This window comes from Aedes albopictus, chromosome 2 (assembly GCF_035046485.1).
Source record: "Aedes albopictus strain Foshan chromosome 2, AalbF5, whole genome shotgun sequence".
NCBI classification, from domain to species: Eukaryota; Metazoa; Arthropoda; class Insecta; order Diptera; family Culicidae; genus Aedes; species Aedes albopictus.
This window is the reverse complement of record NC_085137.1, coordinates 493620067-493647055: the sequence shown is the minus strand read 5'-3', so window position 1 is coordinate 493647055 and position 26989 is coordinate 493620067. Positions and strand designations below refer to the sequence as shown.

The 26989-nt window shown below is 40.4% G+C and overlaps 1 long non-coding RNA gene across 1 annotated transcript; it reads left to right on the top strand.

The window, feature by feature from the left end:
• Positions 1-2050: 2050 nt before the first annotated feature.
• On the top strand, positions 2051-5295 carry LOC115265771 (uncharacterized). Its single transcript, XR_003896903.2, has 2 exons — positions 2051-2999; positions 3055-5295. It is a non-coding gene; the product is annotated as an uncharacterized LOC115265771 (long non-coding RNA).
• The last annotated feature ends 21694 nt before the right edge of the window (positions 5296-26989 follow it).

The following is a 26989-nucleotide window of genomic DNA, read 5'->3' as shown; positions in this document are numbered from 1 at the left end:
TCAAACGATCTATTTTACCAATTTTCGGCGATTAGTTCAATTATTTTTATCAGAATTTTTAAATAACTTTACCAGAGGTTTCTTTTGAAGTTTAATCAACATATTACTCAGAAGATTGGTGGGAAAATGTTCAGTTATCATTAGACGAATCAAGGACATGGAGGAATACCAGGAGGAATTCCTGCAGAAATATCTACATGAGCTTTTGTTAGAATCTCAGGAAGAATTTCTGCTGAAATCACTGGATGAAATTATACATGAATCTATTATTCGAGTAGCTCTTGCATGAATTCCTGGAGCAGTTCTTGAAGAAATGCCTGTAAGAATTTATGAAGAATCACTGGAATAGTTTCTGAAAGATTATTTGGAAAAAAAATTGAAGGAATCCCTGGAAAAAAATCTCAAGCAATCTGGCGGATTTTCTCAGAATTTCTCTAGGTTTTATGTAGGAATCCATGGAAGGCTTTCAAAAGAAACCTTTGGAGAAATTTAAGATGAAATCAATGGCAGATTTTTTAACGGAAGACCTGGAGAAATTTTTGAAGGAATTCCAAATTTATAATTTTTGGAAGAATTTATGAGAAAATTCATGAGAAGTTTTATAGAGGAATTGTAGCAAAAAATATGGAGCCATCTCAGATGAACAAGACTTTCTAAAGGTATTAGTCGATTTTTAAATAAATCTGTAGAAGGGTTTCAAAAAATACCAGGAAAAATCCTTAAGGAACTTTCATAGGCAAAGAAGAATCCCTGAAAGAATCCTTGAAGGATTTATAAAAGAATCCTTGCAAGATTTGCAAGGATAGGAATATATGGAGAAATTACTGAGGAAATCTATTGAACGGTTTCTAAGTAACTCTTGAAGATATTTTCGCAGGAATCTCTATAACATTTTCAGAAGGAAATCATCATATATATGTGCTTATTTCATCTAGTATGTGAAACTTCATGGCTCTAGATTAGTATTGCCTTGTTCTTCATCAAATAAAATCTTACTTTTATACTATTTCAGCAATTTTGCCTTATGACCATTGAGCGCGCAGTTTATTGATGCCCACTTTGTAGGCTTACATTTTCACATGTTAAAAATCAAATATGATCATTTTAAATTTGTAGTGCTAGAATATAGACATTGACTGATATACTTTCATGAAAAAGTAGTCATTTAGCGTGTGATAGCGCCACGAAATTTTCGCACTTTTTCCTGCCGTACCCTGTAAAACCCTTGGAGTAATACCGGGAGGAAGCTTTAGACTAGTTTTTGAATGAAATCCCTGATAGCTTCCTGAAAGTCTCCCTGGAGGAATTCATAAAGGAATTTTTCGAAAAATTCTGAGAGGAATATTCAGAAGAATTTTTGATTTGATTTTTTTAAGAATCCCTGAATGAGCTGCAGTGAGAATTTCTGGAGAAATTGTTTGAAAGTTTTTCAAAGAAATCCCTTGAGGAATACATGAAAGAATTTTAGAAATATTTCCTGAAAGAAATCCAGCAATAAATTCCAAATAAATGCCTGGCAAATTTAGTGAAGGATTTCGTAGAATATTAAATTTGTTTGAGGAAATAAAAATTAAAAAAAATAACACTGGTAGATTCTTGGGTGAATACGACTTGAATGGTTTCTGATAGATTTGAATACAAGAGTTTAAGCCCAAAGAAACATTTACTTAAAATAACAATTGTATGAACTCAATGAACACCATTTGAATATTTTCCATTTAAAATATTTTTTATCATCACTATAAATAGTGAAATCTTGATAATTTTCAAGAAAACGATAGCATCATCCTTCGAATGAGTGTAATCAGTTTTGTACCTTTAAGTTCCACCCTAATTTGCTTATCCTTTGACATATACGCGTATTTCTACTACCACTTGTAACCTTCCTCAGCGTCAGTTATCCAGTATGTCAGTGGATAACTGACACTGAGAAAGATTATAAGGGGGTAGTCGAAATACGCGTATCTGTCAAAGGATATGTAAAATAGGGCGGAATTAAAAGGTACAAAACTGATTACACTCATTGCTTAGAGGGTTCGAAAACTCGGTACAAGAGCATCATCCTGTTTCCTTCAACCTTAAGATCTTTTCGGCGCCCCTCTGAGGCTGGTGCCCTTGGCGGGGGCCAACCTCGCCAACCGCACGCTACGGCTCTGGTTATATGTATCTTCTTATTTTTTTGCCGTTTCCATCGGGTACAGTTAACATAAAATTTCGGTTGATTAGCATTCTAGTAGTGGAAATTTACAAACTTACTCTCCGCTTATCACTGTGTGCTGGTTCAGTGGATGTGAGATCATTCGAAATTGTTGTTGTCAATGCGATGTATGCGGTTTTCCCTAGAATTCCACCCATCTTTTCGAAAAGGTCATTTCGTATGTGGAGTTTGAGATGAACCAAGTATATTCTTTATTAGAAAGATATGACGAATACTTACGATACTGACAAATAAAGTTATCTTAATTTTACTTGTTTATAATAAGAAAAAAAATCTACCCTGAAATTTAGCTCAAAAGACGCAATTAGTGAATTCCAAAATTTCAATAAATACAAAAAAAAAAACAGAAAAATTTGATATTCATTATGAATGTATTACGAAATGTCCAAAAAATGTACATGTGAATATCACAGAAAAGACCTAAAATTGATCTATGAGATGAATGAATGGCAAATGGCTTATGCATGGAGACGAATTCCCCAGACTATCTTCAAAAAAAAAAAAAAAAAACTCAAGGGTTTGCCACAGTACAGCTTGAAGGCAATTACTTATCACTGAAAGAATCATGGAACGGACCTTCCCGAATGTTACTCTACTATCGGACTGTTCTCGCCACTCTACGGAGTGTTTTGAACCGGCAAGCTGTGCGCATCGTCACCTCGTTTCATATTTTCAGTTCGACTAGGACGCTGAATGGATCAGAAAGATTTCCCGAAGTGTGATGAAAAACATGTTTGACTCGTACATCGCAACGTGGGGTATTGCCCTGTGTTTATTTCTAGTGAGTTCACATGTTGAAAATGACAATAGTTGAAATGATCAATTTCTGTTTGCAGTTCTTCTACGCCTGTGTGTTTTGTTTGATTAAATGTTTGGAATCCATTATGCAATCGGAGAAAAAGAATCACACACCAAGACGCTCGACGATGGTCGGTGTCCTCGTAACCGAAGGTGAGCTAGCGCAGGAACGGGAGCAGCTAGTACCCAAGAAGAATGCCACAGCCAATTTGCAAGCATCATCGGCAGAAGACAATGACTTGGCGCAGCAAGAAAAGGAAACTCAATTATCGGAACAGTGTGATAATTTAATGCATTTGTTGGAGGGTATTGGGGAAAATAAAAATTTTAGCATTTAGCAAGTAGACATGTGAACTGCGCCTCAACATATGTATGCGATTAAATTTGAAGGAGAGTACTTCGTGGCCTTGGGGATTCTCCATGAATCGAAAAATTCATGATTCCATGTTGAAAAACCCCAGTTAATCCAACTAGCGGTGATGGTGCCTTTCTCGTAACGATTTCATCCATTTTTAACAAAAATCCATTTCACAATTAAAAATCAAGCTGCTTTGTTACTTTCCCAGCGAAATAAACAGTGTACTTTACGTCCTACAAGCTGAACGAAGCATTGTACATTGCTTTGCTAGATTACCAACCACATTCAATTGAATAACTGATCAAAGTCACAACGAGATTTCGATCGGTTTTGCAGTTGTATGTATTTTTCTGTCCTCCTGACGTTGAGGTATTTTGTATAGCCCACCTTTGTCTTTGTCCTTTGTCGAATGTCAGACTTTAACAAAAAAAAAAAAAAAAAAAAAAAAAAAAAAAAAAAAAAAAAAAAAAAAAGCTGAAAGTCTCTCTAATAAAGACAAATTAATCAATCAATCAAAAATACAAAAAGTCAGCTGTTTTCCAAATCCACGCAATATGGGTACAATTAATATAAGAATAATGTCAAGACCAAGTGTCAAAGCATACTATTATCGAAATGAATATATACATGATTGCATGTACAAAACTTTTTTTGTTTGAAAGAAATTTTCAAAAATCTAGGTGGCAATATTCTTGCCACTGCCCGTTTGGGGTACTTTTCTTCATTTGACTGAGGTCAAAAGTCCGGAAAGAGATTTTTAAGCGAATTAAGGCTTAACCCATAATATTTCCTGCGTTTTTCAGCTCTCGTCGACCTATAATTTGATTATTTCCTAAAATATTTACTAAATCATCAGTTTTACAATAAGTTTGAGTTAATTTTCTTCACGCCGTCAAATTTAGCCATTTTCAAGTCTACAAACAGCTCCCAAATTGTTATTTAAGCTTTGTTCAGGACCTTGTTATCAAACAGAAAAAAAAAAATTGTAGGTGGCAATATAGTTGCCCCTAGTATTGGACAAATCTGGTTGAGACATCGATTTTTGTGAATCGATTCGAATCGGATCAGCAGAATCGATTCACCAATTTAATCGAATGCTTTGAATCGATGTTTTCACATCGATTCGATAATAAAAATATTACAAAACTATAAAATGATTCGTTTGCTGTATGTAATTCAAGTTCATGGTATGTTTTATTTGTATAAATAAATTTAATATCAAAATTTGAGATTGCATGTCGAACATTTCGCGACACTGATTCGAAAATGGATATAACGTTAAGACAGTGTATTCTGAAAAAGAAATGATATTTAATATTTTTGAAACGAAAGAATAATCCTGAGATCCTGAGATTCACCAGAACTCTGAGAAGTATTCCCATATAGTACTGAGATAAAGTCCCTGCTAGAGAAATTGCCCCAGAATCTTTGAAGAAACTCCTCCAGAATTCTGAAAGGAGTTCCTCTAGAATTATGAGAGAGATTTCTTCAGAATGCTGAAAATGATTAGGGGAACAAAGCCCAAAATGCCAACATGGGGTAAAATGACCCAACTCATAAAACCATTCGCCGATGTGATTTGACCATTACTATAGGTGAATGGTGTCAAGATATGTTTACATAAAACATTCTTCTAGAAGCTAGGCCGCCATACCCATGGAAAATCTTTCGATTTCCCAATGAAAACTGGCAACTTACGGTTGTTCGTGCTTGCAATTAAGGTTTTCTGGTGATTTTATTACCAGCCAAGTGTTTCCAAGCAGATTGAGGCACACATGGAGGCGCATGGTTGTTGATGTCTACGCTTTTCATGTTAGGGGTCATTCAAATATGACGACCATCGTTTAGCGGGGAGAGGGGTGACACTCCATGTATTGAGCATACGAAAAAAGCGGACCAGAGGAGCAAAGGGAGTCAGAAATGCCCAAAATATGATGGACGTAATTTTTGAACGTTTTCATGAAGTGGCATCTTACCCCATGGCAGATGGCCTTTTTGCACCACTTCCGTTTTACGAACCAGTTTTTGAAATCGCTATAAATCGATGAAAATGCATTAGTTTAGTGAATATTTTTGCTGAAGTATCGAGCAAATATTGTCTAGTTGCTGTAAACACTTTGAAGGCCTAGTAAATGAAGCTATTTATCATTGAAAACGATGAAAGTTTGAAAAATGGCATATTGCCCCACTTTCCCCTACACTAGAATCCTGAGCGACATAAGCTAGAAAAGAAAGCAAGACGCTTCCGGTATCTTGGTAGGAATTCTCTCTGAATTCTATTAAGGATTTTCCTAGAATCCTGAGAGAGATTACACCATATCTATGAGACGGATTGTCTCAGAGTCACGAGAGGAATTCTTCCAGAATCCTATGATGGCTTGTCTCAGAATCCTAAGAGAATCTTTCCCCTAGGGCTCTCCCAAAATGTTCCAGAATCCTAAGAGGGATTATCCCAGAATCCTGAATCGGATTATCCCAGATTCCTAAGATGAATTCTCCCAGAATCCTGAGAGAAATTCCAAGAACGGTTCTTTTACATTCTTGAAATGAATTCATCTAGAATACTCAGCAAGTTTCTCACAAAAAAAAAAGATTTTCGGAATTCTAAGATGAACTGCCCAAGAAACTTAGAAAAAATGGCTCAGAATCCTGAAAAGGGTAGCATAGAACCCTAAGAAGGATCACTCCAGAATCCTGAGAAAGGTTTTCTCAAAATACTGGGCGGGATTGCCAAAGAAACCTGAGATATACTCTCACAGAATTCTAGGAGATAGGATTCCCCCAGAATCCTGAGAAGAATCCCTCTAGAATCCTTTTAAGTATTCTCCCAGAATTCCCCTAAAATCCTGGGTGGAACTTTTAGAATGATGAGAATAATTCTGCCAGAATCCCGGAAGGTATTGCCCAGAATTCTACGGGTGATTCCCCCGAATCCTGAGAGGGATCATTAGAAGGGTTCTTCCAGATTCTTAAGAAGAATTCTCCCTGGAAGGGTTTACGAAAATTTCTAGAATGATCTTTCCCAGCATTCTGAGAGGTACTCCCACATAAAACAGACAAATTACCGCAGATTCCTGAAAGACATTCCCCCAGAAACTTTGAAACGACTCCCCTAAACTCCAGAAAGGGATTGTCCTAGAGCTCTGAGGGTGATTCCTCTAGAACACGTTAAATTATTACACCAGAATCTCAAGAGAATCTTCCCATAATCTTGTCAGGGATTTTCCCTGATTACTAAGAGGGACTCTCCCAGAATCCTGAAAGGGATTTCTGGGAGCAACTGCTCCAGAATGAAGAAAACAGAATTCTACTGGGATTATGGTAGAATGCTGAGAAGGATTTCTAACGAACCCTAAGAGGAATCACAAAATCAATGCGAGGGATTCTCCAAAATCCAAATTTCTCTAGAGAATTCTGCCCAGAATTTCGAGAGAGATTGTTCAATAATCAAGAATTCTGAAAGAAAGTGCCCTAGAATCTTAAAAAATATAGCCCCAGAATCCCAAGGATTTCTCCAGAATCATGAGACGAATTCCCCAGAATCTTGAGAGAAATTTCCCCATAATCCTGACGGGGATTACCTCAGAAAGCCGAATTTTCAGAGAATCTTGGGAAGAGTACCCGCAGAATATTTAGTGATATTCCCCCAGAATATTAAAAGGATGTGACGCAGAATCCTGAGAAGGATTCCACTAGAATCCTGTGTTGGATTCCCGCAGAATCCTAAGAAATATTCCCCCAGAATTCTGAGAAGAATTTCGCCACAATTCTGAGAATGCTGAGTATGATTCTCCAAGAAGTCTGAGAGGAGTTCCTGAGAATGCTGAGAAAGATTTCCTAAGAATTCGGCCAGGCAGAGGCCGCACAGACTGAACATTACTAACATTAGACAACGGACAACACATTTAACACCCAGTGGCCCAGTGGAGAATTTTCCGTTTGACGGAACAGTTATCCCCGACTAGAGCGGGAATCGAACCCACACTCCGAGGCTAACAAGACACCTAAACGACTGACACCGCTAACCGCTCGGCCACGAAGCCCAAATTCTGAGTGGGATCCTAAGTGAGGGTCTTCCAGAAACCTTAGACGAATCAACCCAGATCATCCAGAAATTTCTTATAATTCTGAAAGGGATTTCAAATGAATTCCCTTAGAATCCGGTGATTCCCTAGATTTATCACACCAGCATCCTGAGAGACCTTATCCCAGAAAAGAAAGAAAGACTCTTCCAATAGGAATTGTCCTTGGATTTCAGTTTTCTGAGATGGATTCTCTCAGAATCTTTAGGGGAATTCTTTCAGAATCCTGAGAGAAGATTTTCCTCGGGATTCTCCCAGAATGCTTAGACGGATATCCCCAGAACTCCCTAGCAGATTTTTCCAGAATCCTGATAGGGATTTTTCTAGAATCCTGAGATAATTTCTCCCGCAGTTTTGCAAGACATCCCATTAGAATCCAGAAAGAAATTGCGCCAGAACCCTGAGAGGGATCCACCACATTATTAAGAGAAATTCATCTAGAATCCTGAGAGGGATTCTAAACAAAAAATGTTCGTAATCCGGAGATGGACTACCCTAGAATCCTGAGAAGAATGCGCTAGAACCCTGAGAGGGACTCTCTAGACCATAAGAAGGATTCCTCCAGAATCCTGAGAAAGATTCACTTATACTCCTGGGAGTGATTGCCCAAGAAGCCTGAGATATACAGGTATGCCTCGATTTAGTGGACCCTAGATTACATAGACCCTCGATTTTATGTACATTTTTTAAAGGTTAAATTCTGCAGTGCATTCTGAAAAAAAGCTAATATTTTTGAATCGAAAGAAAAGTCGAATGTAAAAAATCGATCAGGTCGATTTCGTGGGGCTTCAACATCGATTCAAAAAATCGATTAATCGGAACAAAAACATCGATGTTGTGAACATCGATTCAAAATTGCCCAACGCTAGTTGCCACTGCCTTGTAAAGGGTTAAGAGACGAACCAGCCCCAGGCTGAAAATCTCTATAAAAAAAGACACAAAAGAAATAATAATCCCGATCCCAAATTCATGTGAAGTTCTCCATTTTGAAGCTTCTCCATACCAAATATACCAAAATTCAAGATCCCACACAGAAAAATGTCACTTGTTTAAAACAATAAAACACATGGTTGATTTTCAAACTAAGAATTGAATTATTCCGAAGTTATATTTCTTTGTTCTTACTTAGAGTTTATCGATAAAACCAACCAATTGCCATCATTCCATCTAGCGTTAGGAACTTCATTTGTTTCTACAAAATGAAGACCACAAACATGGCCCGGAAGCACTTACACATATTTGAATTCTAAACCCAACATCGCCACAACGAAGAAGTTGTAGCAACTCCATCACCCCAACTTCCAAGTGCAATTTTGGCCGAGATGGATAACGCGCAGGTAGGTACTCAAGACAGCATCCACAAAAAGTTGGTCGGTTGTGCCTGTTTGTCTTTTTTTTATTCATTCTCCTTCCCATCCACTTGGCGAGTGTCTAAAAATAAATTTCCGAGCTGCCACAGGAGCTACCGTCACCAGTACAATCCCATTCCGGCGTTATTAGCGACAAAAGTGCAGTCGTTTAAAACAATCCATTATTTGATGTTGAAACTACCAAACTGTTAAAAATGTCGAAAAATTAAAATATTTGTACTATTAAGCAATGGAACAGTTCAGTTTAAACTAGAAATCAGTTTGTCGCTTTAGTAAATTGAAAAATCGGATGATTCGAACTAGAATTTAATTGTGTTTACAATATACTGCTATTCTATATTTAGAGTTCTAGAGTCATATTGTTTTGCCTTTCTCGTACACTAAGTGTACTGGAAAGGCTATATGTTCACTCCAAAAACGACTTTTTGATAGAAGGCTCGGAGGGTCAAGTCACATATACCAATCAACTCAGCTCGACGAATTGAGGTGATGTCTGTGTGTGTGTATGTGTGTGTGTGTGTGTATGTGTGTGTGTATGTGTGTGTACAAATAAACTCACATCATTTTTTGGCAGTAAACCTCAACCGCTTTTAATGACCGACGGTTCATTCGACGCGGAATCTGGTCCCATTGTTTCCTATTGAAAATGGTTCGGATCGGTCCAGCCGTTCCGGAGTTATGGCCATTTACGTGTTCCGGACCAGTACCCTTGGAAGGGGCCATACATAAAAATGTAACAACCACATACATGCGACACATCAAACTGCGGCATTTTGGATAACCTGATGAACAGTCAGCAAGAAAACAGTCTCAGACCATATCTGAACCGGTAGTGTTCCGGAACCGGTTCCGGGAGTCCCACCGAAAGTGACCAAATATGAAAGTCAGTGCTTCCCAAACTGTGCGCCGCGGCGCCCTGGTGCGCCGCGAACATTTGTCAGGTGCGCCGCAAGCTGTTGAGCCAAAACACAAAAAAAACAAACTCTTGCAGGCGGAACATCTTTTATGTATGTTTTTGTTTTATTTAGTAAAATTAGTGTCGCCTCAATCTTTCTTGTATTGTATAGCAAAGTCTTCACTTTTAAACATTCCTTTTGCATCACGTTAGCAGCAGCTCGCTGACGTAGTGTACGGTTTTGGTCAAAAATGACCCTAATGCCAAAGGAGGGGATAAGGAAGACTTCGAAAGAGAGGTACTCAATGGAGCTTTCCCTCTTCCAAATTTTCAATGTAAAAGTAATTATTCCAAAGTCTTTTAAAGTTTTCCGAAATTTCGCATATCCTGAAACTTTTAGATTAATTACCAAATTTAAAAATTTCTGGAGATTTAAATTGTTTTTCGCTAAAACATTAAAATTGTTATTTATTTATTTTTTATTTCGCTTTGTTTTCGATTTCATAAATTCCTTGTAATTCAGAGTAAATATTTCAAGGAACTTCTTTGAAGTTCTTTCCAGAATAATAATTATCAATCTCCCGGTCTTCACTGTCTCAAAAGTTTCGGGACGACAAGTTTACTTTCATCACTACCGTAAATTCTACTTGCCTTTATTATTGAGATTTTTAGATTTCGGCTGTTTCATCTTCTTATCGTGAAAAATACGAAAAAAAAGATTAAACAATCCATTTTTATATCTTTTTCTCTATAATAGGGTAAACTATATTCTTTATTTCTCAAATTTGTAAGTTTTGCTTTGACTTCCTCTAATGTTATTTTTTAAAGATCTGAGAATCTTTAAGCAATTTTGATTTAAAAGCAAAAGAAAAGATGACATTGAAGTTTTGAACTGGAAGTGTTAAAACCATCAAAATTCGTTGTAAAAAGTTGTTGGTGCGCCGCGACATTTTTGAAAATTTTAAAAGGCGCCGCGATAGCTAAAAGTTTGGGAACCTCTGATGAAAGTGAACCAAATCCATGCATGCGACACATCAAATTGCGACATTTTGGATAACCTGATGAACAATCAGCAAGAAAACAGTCTCAGACCATATATGAACCGGTAGTGTTCCGGAACCGGTTCCGGGAGTCCCGCAGGAAGTGGCCAAATATAAAAGTGAACCAAATCCATGCATGCGATATATCAAAGCGCGACTTTTTTGATAACCCAATGAAAGGTTGGCATAAAAAAAGACTCAGACCATATCTGAACCGGCAGTGTATCGGAACCGGTTCCGGATGTCCCGCTGGAAGTTCATATATAAAAGTAATCCAAACCCATGCATGTGGCACATCAAACTACGGCATTTTCGATAACCTGATGAGCAGTTAGCAAGAAAACAGTCTCAGACCTTATATGAAAAGCTAGTGTTTCAGAACCGGTTCCGGGTGTTCCGCCGGAAGTGGCCGTATATAAAAGTTGCCAAAACTCTTGCATGCGGCAAATCAAATCACGGCTTTTTCGACAATTTGATGACCGGTTATTGAGGAAGTAGGCTAAGACCACATTATGGACTGTATGTAGTGCCGAAACTAGTTCCCTCCGAAAGCGGCTAAATATAAAATTGAACCAAACCCATGGCTTTTTTGATAACCTAATAAACTTTAGCAAGCAAATAGGCTCAGACTATTTAAGAGACTATCGGTAGTGTTTCGCAACCGGTTACGGGCCGGAAGTGACACCAAACCCATGCATGTGATACCTCAAATCACGGCTTTTTAGATAACATGATGAACAGTTGCAAGAAAATAGACGCAAGCCCTATCAGTGTGTTACGGAACTGATGACGGTGTCCCGCCAGAAATGATCAAATGTAAAAGAGAACCAATACATGCGACATATCGATGACTTATTCAGTAACAAGGTAAACGGTTAACCAACAAATAATCTCAGACCACATTTGGGAGAACCGGTAGTGTTCCAGAACTGGTGACAAGACGATTAACGCGTCGGAATTGGTAAAATATAGAAAGGAACTAAACCATAGCGGCGTTTTTGATAATCTGATGAACAGTCAACAAGAAAATAGTCTCAGGCCACAGTAGTTCGGAATCGGATGCGGGTGTGATTTGATAGAAGTGAACCAAAACCATGCATGCGGTACATAAAATCGCGGCATTTTCAAAAATTTGCCGAACGGTTAGCAAAAAAATAGCCTCAAATCACATCAATTTCCGGCTTTCCAGGTCACGTGATGAACAGTTGACAAAAACATAGTCTAAGACCATATTTGAGACAACCGGAATCAGTTCCAGGTGTCCCGCCGGAAGTAGTCAAACGTAAAATTTAACCAAACCCATGCAAGCTGCACATCAAATAGCGGAATTATAAAGGTTAACAAAATAAATGTCAAAGCGATAAATCAAATTGTGTCTTTTTTGATAGCATGTAAACGTTGGGTAAGATTATAAATGAAGAAATGATCAAAGTCTTCATATATGCGAGAGAACGAAATCGTGACCAAAGCGATCTCTTCAAATCACACCATTTCAGATTCCTGCGGTGTAAATGTATAGTAGGATGGATCAACGTTTTATATAAAAATATAATTTAATCGCGTCAACCTTATACAGTTTTTCAATCTCCAATCTCCTTATGCTTCTAAAATTACTGCTCACAATTTGGGTGCGGCTGGTTGAGCCCTCACTCTTCTCATTGCGATTGAAATTTGAATGGAAAATTTACATTTTCTGCATTTTCCTCGTAGGAAGGTCAAATTTTACATGAATCGTGTTACCAATGATAATAAAATATAGCCTAAAGTGTGCTGAAATAAACATTGGCGAAGATCACAAAGTGATCTGTGATTGTGAATAAAGTTAACCTTCTTCAAGCATTAGCTGACGCTCACCCCGCTGCCGCAGTGCATGGAATGGATTCATAATGACCCCAACACACGACTAGGGCTGAGGTGATCAAGTTTCCAAAATCGATCATGGATTTGTAAAAATTGTTGTTTTTCCATATAAAGTGTTTTCAGGATTCAGGAACATTTTGGCTAACGTCGAAGAAAAGTTTATGAGTACATATTCGACGAGAAAGGCACTATCACCACTAGGTGGATTAATCTGGTTTTTTACCACATTTTTCTAAATCCGAGAAACATTCACAAGTACGTACACTCCGACCTTATTTTACGTCCGTTTATTTTACGCCCGATTGATTTACGTCCACTTTTTTACGTCCAAAATTTAGATTAACGTCCATTTCAACCATTGCTCTAAACCTTTAATAGTTTTCTGAATATACACATGTAATGTTCAGAAAAGTTCGAAAGGACAACAAAGGCCAACCAGTGATAGCACCTGATATCATTATTTCTTATATTGGATGGCAACACTGTTCAAATAGATAATAGATATATTGCTGAATATATACATATATGTGAATGTATGCAATATGAAAGGCTTTTCAGCATATTTTAAGTAGACGTCAAACACTGCACACTGTGCAGTGCACAGTGCACAATGGTCCACGAACCAGATTTACGAGGAAAGATGCAAGCAGCGCCTTCAAATGATTTTCTAGACAAATATGGTCTTCTACAAAGTTGTTCCTAAAAATAAGGCCCTCTTTTCAATATACATGAAAATTAGGGTGGCCCATATTTTCAAAGAAATTGGGAACCGAACTTTTTTATTTGCAAGAATAACTATATAGATTCTTCGGAATAGTTGTAGATCTATCAATTTTGAGCAAGTTTGCCGAAGACACTTTTTATGTAGCTTTAAAATTGACCGATCTAGAGGTATTTTTCTGAATAAGCTTAGGGTGGTTCAAGAAAAACCGGTTTTCTGGTGTTAACTTTTTCAGTTTTGATTTTTCACCAAAGTCGCCCAAGAAACACTTGTAGAGCATTTGAAGACGCGTCGTTTCGTGCGCTGAGATGGTCGTTATCTCTTTTGGTTCAAAAGTTACAGGCATTTTTCTTAAAAAATCATAGTTTTTTAAAAAGGTGTTGGGTTGGGGCAAACATAAAAAATATCTTTTGCCCGCATTCAAAAGAAGAAATGTTGTTATAAAACATATCAAAAAATTAGACGCGTGTTATTTTTGTAACTCAAGTGAAAAATACTTGGAAAATGCCTATTTTTTCTAGAAAATCATCAATATCTTTTGGACGGAATGCCGTAGCAACATGCTCAGCGCACGAAAATGTGCGTTTTTGAAAGCTCTAAAACTGGTTCTTAGACAACTTTGATGAGAAATTTGATGTGTTGCATGTCGGCGTTTGGTTCAGCTTTATGCTGGTATAAGGCCTGTTCCGCCGGAGCTGGTCCGAATCACTAAATTGGCCATAATTTCGGAACGCTCAAACCGATCCGGACAATTTTTAATAGCAAACAATGCGGTAAAATTCCGGTTCTATTCGTGCTAAAATCCGTAGAATCGGCCAATAGGAATGCCCTAAAAGTGAGTGACATTTTTTTATCCAGTCATACATACACACACGGACATACACACACACATACATCACTTCATTTCATCGAACTGAGTTGATTGATATATGTGACTTGATGCTCCGAGCCTTCTATCGAAAATTCGATTTTTGAGTGAACATATAGCCTTTCAGTATACTTTGGTGTATGAGAAAGGCAAAAATATAAAGTTGGCACAAGACGAAACACACACACATTGCTGATAAAACTGGTGATAGAAGCTCAACTTCTGAAATGTTATTCAAAGCATTTTAATGAAAAAAATCCCCTCTATCATGTTTATTGTCCATGAGCTTACTGTTACGAACACTACGTATCAACCAGTTTGACAATACAATCGAAAAGGTTGATACTTATTCTGACACCGAAAGATCACACATCGACTGCGACGATCAGCTATTATCCCTTTCGTGACGAACCAGCACAATTGTGCTGTTGAGCGATATGTAACAGTTTTGCATATTTTTTCATCTGTTTAGACTTTGTTTTATGTGATGTAAACTGTTTCAATAATTCAGCCATTACTTATACTTGTATGTACTTATGCAAACAAACCATTGTTTACGTTGCCTGTGAGATTTACCACAACAAGGTAAACAATAACACTAGTTTACAAAATAAAACGAAAGTCGTGAACTTCTGTCAACGACCAAAATTTTTGAAGCATAATTTAGCGCTGATTTCGAAACCGTGCTTCAAAAAATTTTTAGTAGAACAGTTTTTAAGTTTTAGCTCAATATCGAGTTTTACAACTTTTTAAAATATGGAATTTAATAAAATTCAAATTTCTTGCGTTTTGTTCAACCAATTTTCAATCTTTTTCCATAAATTAAAAGCTGAATATAATACCATTCGATCATCTGAATGCAGGTTTTGCGTCAGATTGATAAAATTCAAGATATTGGCGAGTTTTGGGGACGATCTCCTTAAATTTCAGCAAAATTTCCAAAAATATATGAAGTAATGTATTTTTTTGAATAAGAAAAAAACAATTTAAAAATTCTTTCTCGACGTTTTTTTGACATTTCATATGTAGACGAGATGCAGTAAAAAATTCAACTCAATCGGAGCATTGATTACGGAGAATGAGGTGTGTGAAGTGAGCGAGTTTGCTTAAAAATAGAACAAAAATCGATTTCAAATCATCAACCTTGTATGGGAAGTCGAAAAAATTTCCGCTCTACTGTATTTTTTTTCCGACGCGTTTTCGAACTCAGGGCATATTTTTTTTATTTCCGATTTATCGCAGTCAGAGCTGGAAATTGAAAGATACAGAGTAGTTCTTTCAAATGAGGCAACAATAATTGTTGTTTTACTGGGAAGTTCTGGAGGGCCAAAGTTTAGCCATGGAGATTTCACTTTTTTGCGCTCCGTCCCGAAAGGGTTATACTCTCTCTAATTTCGATCGCTGTACGAAACTGTTTCATTCGATTAGTACTTTGATGTTAATGTGTAGGTAGGTAGTTTACTCTACTTCAGGTTGTTATTCTACTCCAATTTTAATCGTTCATTTTTGTCATTTTGATTTTCGTTGAACTGAGGAAAAAAATCAATTAACCGAATGATTAACAACTTTGTTGATCAGTATGTACCGTTCGTAATTGGATTGAGACGAAGTGTGTTGCTTGGCTGTCAACCCGTTAACGCCTAGAGTAACTCACAATTAAAATCTTCATATAAATTTGTTATCAACAGTCAAGATCCATGATTTCACGAAAAAGTTGGAAGTCTATGGTATAGTTCCAAAACAACTTCTTCAATGTAGTCAACATCTGATAAGTTCTATTTCAGCACATCGTTTGTACTACCGTTACATTTTGATCCGCACTGATTGACAACTCTAACCGAGTAAAAGAGATGATAACTACTGATAAATATTATAATTCAAACTGTTATTTAGATAACGTTGCGGCTTTCTCAATGAAGGAATTCCGGAAAGAATCCATGAGGGAAGCGTGGGAGAACCTTGACAAATCTGGGAGTAATTTTAGAAAGCATTTTAAAGGGAGTCCTTTTGAACACCATTTAGGAATCCCTGAAAGAATCCCGGGAGAGATATATGTCGATGGCGGAAACGTACATCTGACTCACGTCACGTCATCAGGATGTCGGATAGCAACCCGATTAAAATGGTTCTTGAGAATCATCCGACTTGTACAAGAAGACGTGGTGCGCAGCGAGCTAGGTGGGTCGATCAAGTGGAGGACGATTTGCAAACCCTTCGCAGAGTGCGGAACTGGAGACACACAGCCATGGACCGAGTAGAATGGATACGAATCCTATGTACAGCAAAGGTCACCTAACCGGTAAGGCGAATTACCTGAAAATAATGAAGAACAATTCGGCTAGCTGGTGCTTTGATATGGTTGCCTCCGGCATACGCAAAACGAGAAAAAAATCAACTACTAAAGTAGAGTGACATGGAAACGTAAAATTTCGCGTAACTAATCTATTTTCAGTCCTATAGGGGCTGGTAATTGATAATAGTCTACATCTGTTTGCTTCCATCTGATGAGCCATTGGCAAAGGTATGTTGGAGTAATTATATGTATTGTGTAGATTTTTAAACTACGTTATCGTGACGTGGTGGTGAAAACTATAAGAAAGCGGCCAGTATTCTAAATAACTTTGCCGATGGTTAAGGCTTGAATTACGTGGTATGTATTTAGGATGCTATGAGATCCATCACCTGGAAGTGCTCCTGACCAACTTTACCGAACTTTAAGATCGTATCTTCCTATCTGGCTTGAATTTTGTGCTATATGCAGGTATCTCACCAAAGTCATGCGGGAAGTGACTATGAACACGTGGTGGTGAAGTTCGAAATTAAAAAATCAACCACCTGGAAGTGCTCAAAGTCCTGAACAACTTTGCCAAATATCGGTAGGGAACTGAGGGCATAACGCCCTCCGGGGACAAAACGCCTCCAGGCGATTTCATCATGGAAAGCGACGATTTTCATCATTTGGAAAGATTCCCTAATTTGTAAGGCACAGAAATTTAAACATTGCGCGCTGGTTATAGGGAATCAACTCATTAAACTACCACGCGCCTCCTGCTCCTTCATTTGCTGCTAGGAAGTGTTCGATGGAGCCCCTTGGTATTTCACAACAAGTCAAAGCGGGAAATGCCAGCGGGCGTTTTGCCTCCTACAGTTTTCCGGAACCTAAAAAGTAACACTCTTTTGAATTGTTCATTTGAATGGGAAATTTTGTGGGCACGCGGGCCAAAAGTTGAAGTCTCTTAGGTAAGGGAGTAAAATACTCTCCAAGGCAAAATACAACCGGAAAAACAGTACAATTTGAGGTTTATGCTTAGGCGGGGCGTTATACCCCTCTTTCCCCTACCTTCCTAGTTGACTTCAATTTCGCGATACATCGTACCATAGTCGTATCGGAAGCAACTATGTACACTAGCGCCACGTGGTGGTGAAACTCGGAACTATGAAATTCAACACTTGGAAGTGGTTGTTGTTCTTGGCAACTTATCCGAAGACAGAATGTTCCTACCTTGCCGATGTTTCTAGAGATCTCGCTACAGAGACATGGTAAACATAACGATCAAAACGGAATCGGAAGAAGTTTAAAATGTGGAACTAATGTATATGCCTGGCTCTCAGTGGAAGCAACACGAAATTCCAATCGGCTTTCACTACAAGTTGCAGGGATAGTGTAGGTTTACTACGAAGCAAAAAAAATGTTAATTAATTCCTGAAATATGGCAACGCAAAGTCTAAAGTTCCACGTTTTTCATCCTGTCGGTACTTTACGTTAAAAAACTCATATTGGTACAGGGGGTGGCCAAAATGATTGGGATAGGTAACTTTTTTTCTCTCACAAAAAAGTTCAACATGCTGTGACTTTTCATAGAGTGCATAAAAAAATATCAAATTTTGACTGTTTGTCAACCTATTATGTGTGCATCAAAGATACAAATTTGGGCCCGATTGGTCAATCTTTCGCGAAGTTAGAACTGTTCTCGTAAAACATTATTTTAGACTAAAAATTTTTGAACTGTCATATCTCCGAAACCAGTAAACCAAATTGAATGAAATTTTGAAAGTTTATCAACAATATATTGATGCTTCATGCGACATTATAAAATGTAATATTTTCACACGGCGAATAAATTTATACCGGTTTGACATTTTCACCCATATAGAGGAAATTAAGACAAATTTACAATATCACACAAAAATTACTAAATATGTTCTTCCTTCAACCCAAATAGGAAATAATATATCGAATTAAAGATATCTTGAGAACAGAAGTAGAAAATCTTTGGATATCAAAACTAAAATTTAATGACATTGATGAAAAAAATTTAAATTTTTTCGAGAAAGATCCAAAAAGTGTCAATCCATGATAAGTTTTTTGAACGTTTAAAGAGTACATATGTTTTAATAACTTGTGAAGCATTTAAATATTGTTGATAAACGTACAAAATTTCATTCAATTCGGTTCACTAGTTTCTGAGATATGACAGTTCAAAAATAAGGTGTCTGAAAAATAGTGTTTTACGAAAACGGTTCTAGCTTTGCGAAAGATTGACCAATCGAGCTCAAATTTATACCATTGATGCACATATAATAGGTTGACAAACAGTCAAAATTCGAGATTTTTTGATACACTCCATGAAAAGTTACAGCATGTTGAACTTTTTTGTGAGAGAAAAAAAAGTTGCCTATCCCAAACATTTAGCCGTTTAGCCAATAGAGTAGCCAGATCCGGCAATAGTCAAAAGTAAGAGCAATTTTAAAAAATGTGCGAATGTTACACATTCTATGTATGCGCTGCATGGATGTACTTTTATTTTAGAGAGTTGAGGTATCGCATGAATGGGTTTGGTTTCACCTCCAGCCCGGAACCGGTTGCGGAACACTGCCGGTAGTCTTTTGAATAGTCTGAGCCTATTTGCTTGCTAACGTTTATTAGGTTATCAAAAAAGCCGCGCTTTGCTGTGCCGCATGCATGGGTTTGATTCAATTTTATATTTAGCCGCTTTTGGAGGGAAACCCGGAACTAGTTTCGGCACTACTGGCAGTCCCTAATGTGGTCTTAGCTTACCTTCTTGATAACCGGTCATCAAGTTGTCGGAAAGCCGTGATTTGATGTGCCGCATGCATAAGTTTTGTTCACTTTAATATACGACCACTTCCAGCGAGACACCCTGAACCGGTTCCGAAACACTACCGGTTCAGATATGGTCTGAGTATTTTTTTATGCCAACCTTTCGTTATCAAAAAAGCCGCGCTTTGATATGTCACATGCATGGATTTGGTTCACTTTAATATTTGGCCACTTCCGGCGAGACACCCGGAACCGGTTCCGGATCACTACCGGTTCAGATATGGTGTGAGGCTATTTTCATGCTAACTGTTCATCAGGTAATCGAAAATTCCCCAGTTTGATGTGTCGCATGTATGTGTTTGTTACATTTTTATGTATGACCCCTTCCAAGGGCACTGATCCGGAACACCTAATTGGCCATAACTCCAGAATGGCTGGACCGATTTCAATAGGAAACAATTGGAGCAGATTCCAGATCGAATGAACCGTCGGTCATTTAAATCGGTTGAGGCTTACTGCCAAAAAGTGATGTGAGTTTTTTGTACACACACATACACACATACACACATACACACATACACACACAGACATCACATCAATTCGTCGAGCTGAGTTGATTGGTATATGTGACTCGACCCTCCGGGCCTTCTATCAAAAAGTCATTTTTGGAGTGAACATATAGCCTTTCCAGTACACTTAGTGTACGAGAAAGGCAAACATGTATGAACAAAAGACCACGCAGGTTGGAGGGGGTTTCAGAATCTCCCACGTGGTTTATGGACAGCCCCATAGTCCATACTTCGTGCCCATAGAGTGCTACTGGTCTAATCAGCGTTTTGTTGACGGTTAACTTCGTGCGGCGACGAACTTTGTTCGATCGTGGCATTTGGCGGCGGAATTCAAAGTAGGCTCGATTTCCTGCCACAATGCGTCTCTGAATTTCTCTGCTGGTGTCGTTGTCGGCGGTTACCGGTGAGTCGAAGTACACGAATTCTTCAACCACCTCGATTTCTTCACCGTCGATAGAAATTCGGGGTGGCGGGTGCGGTAATTCTTCCCTAGAGCCCTTTGCCATTATGTATTTGAAAGTACTTTGTTTTCGACACATTAATGACTATGACTATTATAATGATTATAATCCGATTCGCCGCCTGTCTCAAATTTGCGAGCTATAATATCAATATCATCAGCGAAACCAATCAGCTGAACGGACTTCGTGAAATTCGTTCCACTCGAGTTTATGCTCCCTCTCCTTATTACACCTTCTAAGGCGATTTTAAACAGCAAGCACGGTTACCTTGCCGTAACCCTCTGCGAGATTCGAAGGGGCTCGAGAGTGTCCCTGATACTTGAACCACAGACAAACAGACGTATCACTTGGAACAAATTGCGATAAAAATCATCGTCAAGAAAACATAATCGCCCAATGCTAACCAGGCTGTGTTACGCAAACCACTCAGTAGGTGGCAGTAGTGAGCAAACGTCAAACAGGAGCAAAAACGTTGCGAGCGCCGTGACCGAGCGATTTGCGAACTACAAAATATTTGAACTAACCGGTAAAAAGGGTAACGATGAGAAGTGAGTAGAGTGAGACGTCTGTTTGTCTGTGCTTGAACTACGCACATCACTCATCAGTCATATCAGTTTATCCGGGAATCCGCATGCGTGCCTAGTCTGCCATAGCTGGTCTCGATCGATTGTATCATACGCAACGATCAGCTATTACTCTCTTGTATCGATCGCTACACGAAGCTTTTTCATGCGATTAGTACGGTCGTTGATGTTACTATGTAGCTGCTAGTTAATCTTCTTCTAGTTGATATTCTACTCCAATTTCAATCATTTACTTTTGTCGTTTTGGATTTAATTGAACCGAGGAAAAAACCCAATTCATCGAATAATTAACAACTTTGTTGATTAGTACGTACCGTTCGGAATTGCATTCCGGAAGACTTCTTAAAGGAAATATTGTAAAGTCTATATGCTTGTTGTGTTAAATAAATGGTAACGTCGAGTTTGTTTGTGACATGCAGATAAAATATACGAGATGGATAGAGGCAATACAGAAGAATGTAAGGTCTGAATTTTAGCATTTTATTTTTACGATACGAAAGAGCTTATCGAAAAATATCCAGAGAATTAGTTAGAGATATGATTAGTGGAGCTCTGAAAAATGGTGAATAGACAACCTGTAGCTCCAACATAGCTCTGGTCCTCACAAGTTCCTACCTCATGCTTCAAGGGGTCAATTAACGACAAAGACCGCCAGCTAAGAGCTGTGTGCTTAGTTGGCAGTGCAGCCTGGGCACTGTTATCCTTCTGACTTCAGCTAGATTGAGGAGGTGCGTCCCGAGCGTCTAGCCACCAAGGAAGAAGGGCTCAACAGCGTCTGGTCTGGCATTCGCGGCTGAATTACAAACGCTGTGCCGTGTCAGTTATTCCTAAGGTGATAAGGAACTACGATTGGAGACTCGGTACCTGGAACGTCAGAACCCAAAAGTGAAGCTTGACGAGTGAGCCGTTTGCCTCGTGAATTGCAGAAAGTAGGTATGTGCGTGCGTGGTATAGGCACGGTAAAGGCTGGGTATGCTGCGCAATTCAGATCCCATTGTGATCCACTAGCCTCTGCCCAGCAACTCCTATCCCTACCTCCACGCGGTACCGGCCGGAAACTATGAGCAACCTTAGGGAAGATCGGGTAACCAACCCCGGTGGGAACTTTGGTCGTAGGCTGACAGGGAAGGCAAACCTGAGCGCCTGTTCTCCAGGAGGAGCGGCTCACAACAGCGTCTGATCCCCATGTTAGGGGTAGCTGATCTACGTCCGAGTTCCAGGGAAGGACTCTAAGCTCAACTGTGCACTATGGTCCTCCGGAAAGTAGGGGGTTGGTGTCAGGCCCTACGAGCCAGCCATAAAAAGCCATTGTAACGGAAAATCAGCAACAGAATAATACGAACCGAGACCAACGGCAACGACCCCAGCGAACAAAAAGGACTTGCGATTGGAAACTCGGTACGTGGAACTGCCGATCTCTCAACTTCATTGGGAGCACCCGCATACTCGCCGATCTACTGAAGGACCGCGGGTTCGGCATCGTACCCGAGCAGAAGGGCATACCTTACAAAAACCAAGCGAAGAGCAATATGTGCTCTAATACCTAAAATTGTTATTGCTGTGTTACTCTACGAAATGTTATGAGAACATCACAATAACAGTTGTAGGTATTTGAGCAGAGTTTGGTATTGATGTAGTATTTGTTGGTTTAGAAGTGAAAATAACCAAAGAACATAATTTGCTATTATATCATGAAGTCATCGAAAAATTAAACATTTAATAACATGAAATGATATTAGTTTGTTATTCAATAACTTTGGAATAACAAATACAGCACTTGAAATTTTAGGTATGCATTCATTATTGAAATAACAAGACTTGTTATTTTCTAGGTGTTATTTATACAAAGTTTTTGTATTCGTTTTTGCTATTTTGCCTCTTATTACCACCTACTGAAGGGCATATCAAGGTATGGTAGTATTTAAGATAGATACCTTGATATGTTATTCACTTGTTATTTTCTTCTGCTCGGGTAGCGCTGCAGGAGGTGTGTTGGACAGCATCAATGGTGCGATCGTTTAGAGGTAATCATACCATCTACCAGAGCTGCGGCAACACACGCGAGCTGGGAACAGCTTTCATCGTGATGGGTGATATGCAGAGGCGCGTGATCGGTTGGTGGCCGATCGACGAAAGAATGTGCAGGTTGAGGATCAAGGGCCGATTCTTCAACTTCAGCATAATAAACGTGCACAGCCCACACTCCGGAAGTACTGATGATGACAAGGACGCATTTTACGCGCAGCTCGAACGCGAGTACGACCGCTGCCCAAGCCACGACGTCAAGATCATCATAGGAGATTTGAACGCTCAGGTAGGCCAGGAGGAGGAATTCAGACCGACGATTGGTAAGTTTAGCGCCCACCAGCAAACGAACGAAAACGGCCTACGGCTCATTGATTTCGCCGCCTCCAAAAATATGGCCATACGTAGCACCTTTTTCCAACACAGCCTCCCTTATCGTTACACCTGGAGATCACCACAGCAGACGGAATCTCAAATCGACCACGTTCTGATTGACGGACGGCACTTCTCCGACATTATCGACGTCAGGACCTATCGTGGCGCCAACATCGACTCCGACCACTATCTGGTGATGGTCAAACTGCGCCCAAAACTCTCCGTCATCAACAATGTACGGTACCGGCGACCACCACGGTACAACCTAGAGCGACTGAAGCAATCGGATGTCGCCTCAGCATACGCGCAGAATCTCGAGGCCGCGTTGCCAGAAGAGGGCGAGCTCGATGAGGCCCCTCTAGAAGACTGCTGGAGTACAGTGAAAGCAGCCATCAACGACGCAGCCGAGAGCACCATCGGGTACGTGGAACGGAATCGACGGAACGAATGGTTCGACGAAGAGTGCAGAACGGTTTTGGAGGAGAAGAACGCAGCGAGGGCGGTAATGCTGCAGCAAGGGACTCGACAGAACGTGGAACGTTACAAACAGAAGCGGAAACACCAGACCCGCCTCTTTCGGGAGAAAAAGCGCCGCCTGGAAGAAGCGGAGTGTGAAGAAATGGAACTGCTGTGCCGTTCCCAAGAAACACGGAAGTTCTATCAGAAGCTCAACGCATCCCGCAACGGCTTCGTGCCGCGAGCCGAAATATGCAGGGATAAAGACGGAGGCCTCTTGACGGACGGACGTGAGGTGATCGAAAGGTGGAAGCAGCACTTCGATCAGCACCTGAACGGCGTGGAGAACGTAGGCACGGGAGCCCACGGCAACGGAAGGAACGACGACGCCAGTGCAGCGGAGGACGGAAATGAACCAACTCCCACGCTGAGGGAAGTTAAGGATGCCATTCACCAGCTCAAAACCAACAAAGCAGCTGGTAAGGATGGTATCAAGCTACCGGAGGAGTGGAAGGAAGGGGTAATCTGCCCCATTCACAAGAAAGGCGACCATTTGGAATGTGAGAACTTCAGGGCGATCACTATTTTGAATGCTGCCTACAAAGTGCTATCCCAGATCATCTTCCGTCGTCTGTCACCTAAAACAAATGAGTTCGTGGGAAGTTATCAAGCCGGCTTCATCGACGGCCGGTCGACAACGGACCAGATCTTTACCGTACGGCAAATCCTCCAGAAATGTCGTGAATACCAGGTCCCAACGCATCACCTGTTCATCGACTTCAAAGCGGCATACGATAGTATCGACCGCGCAGAGCTATGGAGAATCATGGACGAAAACGGCTTTCCTGGGAAGCTGACTAGACTGATTAAAGCAACGATGGACGGTGTGCAAAACTGCGTAAGGGTTTCGGGTGAACTATCCAGTTCATTCGTATCTCGCCGGGGACTGCGACAAGGTGACGGACTCTCATGTCTACTCTTCAACATCGCGCTGGAAGGTGTGATGCGACGAGCCGGGCTCAACAGCCGGGGAACGATTTTCACAAAATCCGGTCAATTTGTGTGCTTTGCGGACGACATGGACATTATCGCTAGAACATTTGGAACGGTGGCAGAACTGTACACCCGCCTGAAACGCGAAGCAGCAAAGGTCGGACTGGTGGTGAATGCCTCAAAAACAAAGTACATGCTGGTAGGCGGAACCGAACACGACCGGATCCGTCTGGGTAGTAATGTTACGATAGACGGGGATACTTTCGAGGTGGTGGAGGAATTCGTCTACCTCGGATCCTTACTGACGGCTGACAACAACGTGAGCCGTGAAATTCGGAGGCGCATCATCAGCGGAAGTCGGGCCTACTACGGGCTCCAGAAGAAACTGCGGTCGAAAAAGATTCACCCACGCACCAAATGCACCATGTACAAAACGCTAATAAGACCGGTGATCCTCTACGGGCACGAGACATGGACCATGCTCGAGGAGGACCTACAAGCACTCGGAGTTTTCGAGCGACGCGTGCTAGGAACGATCTTCGGTGGCTTGCAGGAGAACGGTGTGTGGCGGAGAAGGATGAACCACGAGCTCGCTGCACTTTACGGCGAACCCAGCATCCAGAAGGTGGCCAAAGCCGGAAGGATACGGTGGGCAGGGCAACAACCCTGCAAAGCTGGTATTTGCAACGGATCCGGTTGGCACAAGAAGGCGTGGAGCGCAGAGAGCACGATGGGCGGACCAGGTGGAGCGTGACTTGGCGAGCATTGGGCGCGACCGAGGATGGAGAGCGGCAGCCACAAACCGAGTATTGTGGCGTACTATTGTTGATTATGTCTTGTCTTAATGATGTTGAACAAATAAATGTATGTATGTATGTATGTATGTATGTAGGTATGTGCGTGGCAGGAAGTCTGGTGACCCAAATCTGGTGAACGCGAATTCAGGGCGGTGGATCCCCTCGCCAACACGTCATTCAATTTTATCATATTTGAATACAGGCAGAACATGGAGTCGGATTCATAGTGATCGGGAAACAGATGAAGCGAGTTATGAGGTGGAAGCTGATCAACGAGCTGATCAGCGAATTGAGGATTTGAGGCAAACTCTTCAACTACAGCGTTATAAATTTCTATGCGCCAACCAACGACAAATCCGGTGACGTGAAGGATGCGTTTTACGAAAGTCCTGAAAAGACCTATGGAAAATGCCCAAAACACTACGTTAAGATTATCATTGGTGACGCCAACGCTCAGGCAAGAAGAGAGGACTTTTCCGTCCAATACGGAGAGCCAACACTTCATCATCGACACAGATAACTACCTCGTAGTTAATCAGATTCGAGCTCTGTTATCAACAGTGTCGGACTCTACGAACCGGCGATCGATGCATTTCAACATCAAGTGTTTTTCAGCAGATGGTACGGTAACTGACTAAATATCACCAGCAGCTGGACGAGCGGATAATTGAGATCAACGAGAGCGATAAGCTCACCACTCTGTGGCAGTCTGTCCACAGAGCGTTGTGTACGACAGTGCGAGAGGTGATAGGTGCTGCTCATAGACGACCAAGGGACGGGGACTGCCAGAGGGTAACGAACAAGAAGCATGTTACCAGAAGCCGGATGCTGGTGTCGGGGGTTCAGTAAAGCAAGGAGTGACATAGGGAAGCTATGAGTAGGCGAAAAAGAATCCACCGCTAAAAGAAAAGAGAGCATGAGGAAAGTGTGTATGCTCAAACGCATGAGAGTATGGAACCGAATGATATGCGGAGCCTTCTCCTGCCATGTGCGCCTTCTCCTGCCATGTGTAACGACCATGACGGAAACATTCTGGCAAACAAAACAAATGGTGGCTGCCAGAATTCAAATCAACAATGACGAACAAGCTGTGGAATATCCAACGCTAGATGAGGTCAAGACAGCCTCCCGGACAAACTCCCGGCCAAGCTTCTCAAGTAGCGGTAGCGAGCAGCTGTATCAACTCTTACACCGTATTATATTGAAGATTTTGGAAGAGGAAGATCCACCTACTAGTTGATTGGATGACCCCATTGGCCCTCTATACAAGAAAGAGCATCGACGGGACAGCGCGAATTACAGAGAATAACACTTCTCAACTCAGCGAACAAGATGTTGTCCGGAATTCTGTTTAACAGGCTAAGGTGATTTGATAATTTGAGGAGCCCTTAGTCGGCGAATATCAGGTGGGTTTTCGTGATGGTTGATCAACGACGGAAGTACAACTTACATACCTT